Source organism: Homalodisca vitripennis, chromosome 1, assembly GCF_021130785.1.
Source record: "Homalodisca vitripennis isolate AUS2020 chromosome 1, UT_GWSS_2.1, whole genome shotgun sequence".
NCBI lineage: Eukaryota > Metazoa > Arthropoda > Insecta > Hemiptera > Cicadellidae > Homalodisca > Homalodisca vitripennis.
In genome coordinates this window covers 67,163,452-67,171,915 of record NC_060207.1, presented here as the reverse complement: position 1 = coordinate 67,171,915, position 8,464 = coordinate 67,163,452, and positions in this window count along the sequence as shown.

Below are 8,464 nucleotides of genomic sequence, written 5' to 3'. Positions count from 1 at the left end.
GCATCAGTATTAGTGTTTCAAACTTGGCGTACTGAAGTACTCAAAAAACTTAAGATCATCTTCCACAAGATCCGGGAAAAAGTGTGAAATTCACCACAAATCAATCTTTTTTCTCTTAATGTTATGAATCCAAAACCTCCTTTTTCCTATTTTAACATCCTCCTCTTCTTCCATAAAAAAACGCACTCACCACCGCAATTTCCTCTTCCACATCCATCTTTCAACAGTCTCCCAAACCGAGTTAAAAGGAAAAACATTTACAGTAAATTAAGCGACTGTAACATCAGGGACAAATATTTCACATTAAGTTAAATTTGCATTACATATCAACTGAATAAGATTTACTTGCAAAAATACAGGCAGAGTTTTATATGATTAATTATATATTTGTAAATAGGATTTACCAAAATAATGGTGACATTACTTAATATTTATTTTATGTTTTTGAAATTCGGAAGTTCGGTGGCAACTCCAAACTTTTGTTTAAATTTACGAACGAAAACCACCTACAAGTGACTCCTTGTTTAGAGAGCTCTAATAAGTAAACAAAAATGAAGCCTATACACAACTTTGATTTCTTTTAGTCTGTATGTCCTTATTGCTATTCTAAAAACAGGAATTAATAATTCATAGTCCCCAATGTTTAGAAATGGATTGGAGACATTTCTTATGTATGAGAAACAGTTATAAAACTACAATATTGTAGACAATATATATATAAGCCACGTGTTACGGAAAAACAATGTATATTTGTCTATTAACATGAGACTTCCTTAATACCATTTCCTTAATATTCATATATAGATAGAAGACTCATGTATAAGGAAATACTCTATATTTTCATCTTCTACAACTTCTTCAAGAGACAAAATAAAAATTGATAAATATTTACAAGGAATAATGAAACAATATATGTTCTGTAATTATTGTTTCATATGTGGTGTTGAAATTTATTTTGTTAGTTTCATGATTAAATATTCACCCAAATAAAGTTCGTAGTTAGCATATGTGTATTCCAGATTAAAAAAATAACGTATTAATCTTTTAATACATTTTGAGAAAATTTTGCATTGTTTGTGTAATATTTTTTGCATTTTAAGACGTTTATTATATCATTGGTAATAAGACTAAATAACATGTTTAATATTTATCTTCAGATATGAAGTATTATGCTCATTTTAAGGACAAAATTAGATTCTGTTTAGTTCTTTAACTTGACACGTCACAATACATGCGTTGTTATTTAACCATTCTAGTATCCGCTAACTTTGTAATAGTTAACCAAATCCAAATAAATGATCCAGAGACATTATTCAGACACAATAGGACTTTTTCATAACATTTTGAACTATTTAAACACTAATATGGTGGTTAATATTCAGTTATACATCAAAACATTCAATGTAAGATTGAAAAGTAGTTATAAAATCAAACGTTATTTAAAGCACATATCTCCAATTATTACTCACATAATTATTAAAGTACTCATTTATAAAAATCAGTTCTTCATGGATTGTGTTGTAAATCCTTGAATAGTGTTAGTAAGGTGTTTTTTTAAACGTTTTAGTGATTATAAAACAACTGAAGAATCAGTAATATTTTATTACAAGTAATAATGTATTTTACTATCTATTAATTTAAAATCAAACAAAAACTTATGATTTACATATTTTCAATTTTAATTAAACTACGTATATTTTTTATGCAAAACTTTGTATTTATAGACACTACTTTTTGAAATTTTCAAAGGAATAAATGAAACCCAAAAGCTTCAAAATGTGATGCTTTATTCCTGGTTTGTATAAAAAATATTATATAAAATATGAGTTTTCATGAAAAAAGTTGCAGTAAAAATGTAATAGTGCTTCTTTATTCATTTTTTAATCTATATATTTATAAAAATGAAACTGTTCGTGTGTAACAGCATCACTCACAAACGGCTGGACGGATTCGCCTAATTTTTTTTTAATTTGTTCGTCTTGATCTGTAGAAGGTTATAGGATACTTTTTATCCCTTTCCCGATTCAGGATTCCGCCCCACTGGTTACAGAAATACCCGTAAGAAATGCATTGCAGCAAAACATATGTTATTAAGTGGAAAGAGTCTTTTCAAATTTTTAATCAGCTGTTCTTTGTAAACATATATAATGCGACAAAAAATTGTTGTTATTTTATGTTTCTCGCACGGTCAATTATACGTCGCTTGCTCAAGAGTCGGAAACCCGAAGAACCTTTATATTTATGCTCCAAATAATACAACTAATAACGTTGTTTACCAAAACGCATTAAAATAAACAAAAAACTTTTATAATAGATTTTATGATATGCTACGATGTATTAGTAGAGCAATAAATTAAATTGGAAAAAACGTATAATAAAATTAGTATTTCTTTTCGATGCTTGATTGATGTAGCCCTCTCTACTGCCACGCGAGCGGAAGCCGCGGGTTTAGGCTAGTTAACAGCTATAAAATGTACTTTCTTGACTGTACTAACTACAGCAACTGCTAACCTATAAACCACGTAATACAAATAGTACGCATTAATAAAAATAACAGCTATTTGTAAATTGTATGTTTTAAACTATATTATGTCTATAACATATTAATAAACAATAGTATGGCAAAACAAACAGCCGATAAACATACGAGAACAGCTACATTACATTTTTTATCCACCTACCGTTTAAAACTTTCTAATATCTCTATTCAATTATAACACTTTTTTATTTTAAAGAAATATTTTTGTCCGTGGTATTCTTTATAGTGTATTTTTGAAACTTTTCATTAATTATATCTGAAAATCCCAAGAACCAGATCAACGCAGCTCGCTTCAACAGTGCTCTTGTGATAACTGTTAATATTTCATCTAATCCCATTAATTACTCTCTAGAGTACTTGTTACGCCACACTAAAGCTACAATATTGCTTGCTTGCTTGCTGGATATCTATCTATGCTTGCTTATTTACGCGCCTTCTGCTAAACGAAACTGTTCGAATATTTACGAGTTTTTAATTGTTTTGATACGAATCTTAAGAATTGAATGTTTAGTACTTTTTCCTTTGATCAATTTTTTTACTTTCAACAGTTTTTCAGAATAATAGCAGAAAGAAAATACTGTTTGAAACATTTGTATAGAAAACGTACATTCTTACTCTGAAAATACTGTCAAATGAAATACTCCTTCTTACGCAGCAGGAAAAAAAGATATCTTTCATAAGCTACTACCTTCAAAAATATCATATTGATTCATTACTACGTATGACAACAGTTAATAGTTTGTATTTTAATATTCTTGTAAATAATTTTCTGAAGTGTTGTACCTTTATTTTGATCAAAACTTCAACAGTTACGAGCATTTAAATGGTTTCTAAAATGTTCACTATATTTTATTTCTATAATTAAGAAATCATGTTTGTAAACAAAGATAAAAATATATCCCTCCCATACACTGGTGAAAAGGTAGTTGTCACGAATTACTGCCAAAATGTCTGAAAATTGATGGAATAGTTGTATCTCTGTTGTTAGGTGTTTGCAGAGCAACTCAGAAAATTGCTTTAAAATCCTCTGGTCATTCGTAAATTTTGTTCTTAATCTGAGAATTTAAAATACTTTCGTGTTTTTCCAGACGTTTATCGGGTTCGGCTATATTTCCGGTGTGCTATTTTTCACTAATGAAAGTTGTTCGAATACTGTCTATGGCCTTATCTATGACATGTGACGTGTTGCTGTTGGAGACATATCCACCTTTAGATTAGATGACCCGATAATAATGATACTTTAACGAATGCTAATGTCAATTTTCAAGATACGCTCGCTTGCTTTTATTCAAACTATCTGACATTGAATCTGAGCAAAACCACAATTGTTCATTTTCTTGACTTCACCATATTTGTATTAGTATTTGATTCTGTTGATGATTATGAAATGAAAATTTAATGACATGCTTCATGGCTTAGTTGTGTCACTGGATGTCATGAATGTTAGGACTGCTTTTATAATCTCTTTCCATCAGGGATACTATGAGTTAGCTCTTCTTCTTAAACACAAAGAAATATACGAGCCTATATAAAACTTAAATTCCCAACTCCAATTAATAATATACATTCTCAACTCTATCAAAGAGCTTACAATGGAGAAGTTCTTGAAAGAGAGAAACAGACAAGTACCGTCTTTCAATTAAAAATCACTTTGTGAGAATTACAACCGAGTTACAGCGCTATTTTGTATCTTTTGATACAAACCGCATTTGTTCTCGAATCTGTGAAACTTATAATTGGATTTTACAGATCGATAAAACAATTCATGTTGTTGCTGCAACTTTAATTTGCTTTAATCGCCTTACGTTTGGAATCAAATGATTCTCTGTACCGTTAGAATTAGTTTGGAAACTATTTGTACATACCAATTTATCAACTTAATACCTATCATGTTGATATTTGTACTTAAAATCACGCACAGTAAGTTTAATATGTCAATTAAAATAAAATGTTCAAATAATTAATTTATAGTACTGTTTTGTTTTACATCTCAACAAATTTAGGAAAGTAAAATGTAATTAGTATCTTTAATTTGTTTTTGATCAGTATATAAACGTATGGTTTAAAAACTATTGATTGAACTTACTCGGAAAATGGAAGGATGAAATATTTAGATAGCTTTAGTGCTGTTTAATTTGCCAATTTCATCTGATCCTCTTATTAACGTAATAAGTAAGTTTAACTTGGTTACTTGATAATTAAGAACCTACAACATCTTAATTTCTACTAACAGAAGGCGTTGTCCATATCTGTAACAAATATCTTTCACTGTATAATTGATTTCTATCACTTGAAATTTCAGTATGTAGTTTTAATCTCTGATTAGCAGCTAAAGCTTATGCGCGAGTGTATCTCGTGCAATAAGATAACACAGCTACCAATAGTACCTCAAAAATTAAATTGAATGTAAATATAACTTTAATAGGTCTGGCTGGTTTAGAATGGATGTATATGTTCCCTATACACGTTCAGTACACACGTTATAATATTCCATATATACTCAAAGCGTATGTAAATAAGATTAAAGTACATCATGCCACGTCCCAGTTAATAGACTTTGTTAAAGATAGAATGAAGGACGTCCTATGGACGACTATCCACGCCATCAAACTCAATCTTGACAATGTAGAAAGGAAGCTTCATGCAAAATTAAATCCTCAGTTCAATTTTTCTCAGAATATATTTTAATTGAAAGGCTTCATTACCTCTCTCCCAAGTCAAGTCCCATGGATGGGGACGTTTATAATCACCCAACTCGATCTTACCTATTTGGAAATGAAGCTCCGAGCAAAGTTTGAATTATAATTAAAATTCTTTGTCGATATATCTTGCGCACATAAGAACTTTTGCCATCATCATGAGTGAATGGTTTCACTAACGCTCCAAAGAGTTTAATAATGAAACGGTGATTGTTTGATTTCCCTTTCTGTTCTTGATGTTTTTGCGTATTTTATTCAGTTTCGTTTCTATATTTACTTCGACAACATTTGAGATGTTACTATTGTAATTTGATTTTTGAACAATTAAAAATAAATAAATACAATCCATTATCTATTTATGGTATAAATAATATCCTATATATATATATATATATATATATATATATATATATATATATATATATTTAGGCTCAGATTGTTATACAAAGTGCATGTTTGATCTGAACTCTGAATAAAGATAGAGAAGGACAACCGTGGTTGACAGCAAAAACAAAAGCCACTCTTGCATTGAAGACAACGTGGCAGGTGAATTAATGTATTGGATTCATCTTCCTTGAGTCCATTAGATATAAGGAATAATTATTTCTTTATACTATGACTCTATTTGTTGAACGTTTATTCAGTGTAATTGTTTTCTATTAGTATTTATTACACCCTTTTTATCAAACACTTATATAGAAACTACTAAAAAAGTTGCGTTAAAAGCTCACTCATTTAATATTTGTATGTAATAATAATTTTAAATGTATGAATAAACCGAGTTAGTATTAATAGGCAATGTTGCTTATAATCCGTGGGAACACGCATGTGGATGTAAATTCAATAGTAATAATTTAGTTCAATGCTTTGCAGAGAAATCGCCTTAGGACATGTGGCAGCTAGGCAATGTAATGTTTGTTCATTCAGTAAATTATTAACTTGAAGTAAGTTTACAAGATGCCAGAGACAAGACTATTGTACAATATAATATATAGGGTCAAGATGGCTCCCAAGGTGTCCTACATCTGGTAGTGTTGTGGTGTAGTATGTATTTAATCAATATTATCAGTGACGAAGAGTCAGTACACGACAAGGTGTGGGTGGCAGGTCTATTGTGCAACATGTGGAGTGTACTTTGTCAAGAGGGATCTCTCTTGATGTTACCAGGGTTTTGGAGCCCTCTTCTATAAATATTTTATAAAATTAAAACACGGTTTCTGAAATATTACAGTCATATTTTTGGCCATGGATAATTTAAATACAATACTGAAGTATAATAACATTGATAATGTGTAAAAGTACCCCACACAAAACTTAGTAATTTTATAATCAGGTTCAGATCAGGTTTTGTATTGTATAGCACTGACCGCAGTTATCTTTAAGTGTTGATACATAAACTTTAATTCAAGTGTCCGGTATATATACATAATAATTTAGTCTCAGCTCATTATTTGTCAGAGCTTAAGCTTTAATTGGCTGAGCGTTTAGCAAAGGACTCTCCCGCTACATGCTGATGAAAGACATCCACTTTCTGTACGCACGATAAGTATCTATTACTACCTTTACAACGTTATTGAAAATAGCTTCATTTGGAGTATTGATTTATGACCCTCGAAAAATGACAATGTTAATATCGGTCTTGGTAACGAGGTAATCGTATTGGCTACGAGCTTAATACAGAGTAAATAAATTAGTAATCGGAGTTATTGAGCAGGTTAATCATGTGACAATTTTCGGTCCTGTACCAAAATTTTGATGAATTTTGTTGGACATTTTGCCTGCATAATGCTCGAAATATTTTAGTTCATTTGCAATGCCAATTTCATAACAAGGAAAAGGATTTTTGTTTATTGTGTTATGTTGACTGGGATTACTGATGAAAATATCTCATATATGGTCAAACTCACAATTAACTCACTTTCTTATCTGTCTGTTAAGTGCAAATATTTTAACGGTTCAAACTATTTCAGCCAATATTTAGAGCTTTGAAATATGAAATATAGCTCAGAAATTATTGATTAATAGTACGATATTATGCTACTTACTACATATAGTAGATTTATACGAGTGTTTGCTAAGAGCGCCCTTTAGCATGGGAATTATCTCAGATGTTTGTCACTGGATAATATCGTTTTTATTTACTTGCTTTTTTGCAGACTCAAGTGAACTCTGTTTTTCTCTAGTTGTTTACACAATATGTCAATTTATAGGGATGCGATTTGGTTTGACGCATTATGTTGTACGTTATAAAACGTCAAATAGCTTTACTTTATTAATTGAATTCAAAAATAAATAACACATCCTAGCTGAATTGTGAATAAATCCACAGGGGTAAATTCTCGTTAAAACTTTTTTATGCGAAATATATTTACATCGTAAGAGTTTTCGTTATTGATGTTCATAGTGTTATTGAATACAGCTGAATTAATGTGGAAATTCACAAAATAGAAGATATTGACTAGAGTGTAACTTAATACGTAGGTAAGTAAGATACTGTGTTCTTTCCTAACAATATCCCTATAGTGATTAGATAAATAATGACGTGTTTAGAAAGTAGTATGAGGTGTCATAAAATTAGTTCAGATCAATTTCAAAGAGTAAATTAATTTCAGATAATCTGCTTAAATGAAACCCATCATCAACAACACTAGCAACGCGAGTTATGTTAATATCAACTTAATTTATTTTATGTTCCAATTTATCCCGTTTTACCGAATTAAAACATATTCTTCTTCTACATATTGACTAAACATATATATATATATATATATAATATATATATATATATATATATATAAATTCATTAAATTCATATAAACTATACGATAGTCTGATTTAATTTAAATAAAGACTAAATCTCAAACAGTACTGGTGGAGCAAGTACTTTTTGATATATCATAACGTGTGATATAAATATTCTTAAAAAAGAGTTACTCTGAAAAAAAATTATTTTAAAGGAGAAGCCGATCTCCTTTTATGCCTTATTCTGCCAGTCCTCATGGCCCACTGGCCTGTGCGAGGATCATATCAAACAAAATAAGAGGGAGAGTCGATACAGTACACGGTCGATGGTACTGATAAAAAGTGCAACGGTCACAAACAGGATTCGAACCTGCGCTATCTCTAACTCAAACATGGTTACCTGATAACATGTAACCTGAAATTGAAAGTGTGGTAAGAAGTTGTGACGTTTGTGCTAAGTTTGCTGCAAATCAACGATGAATAG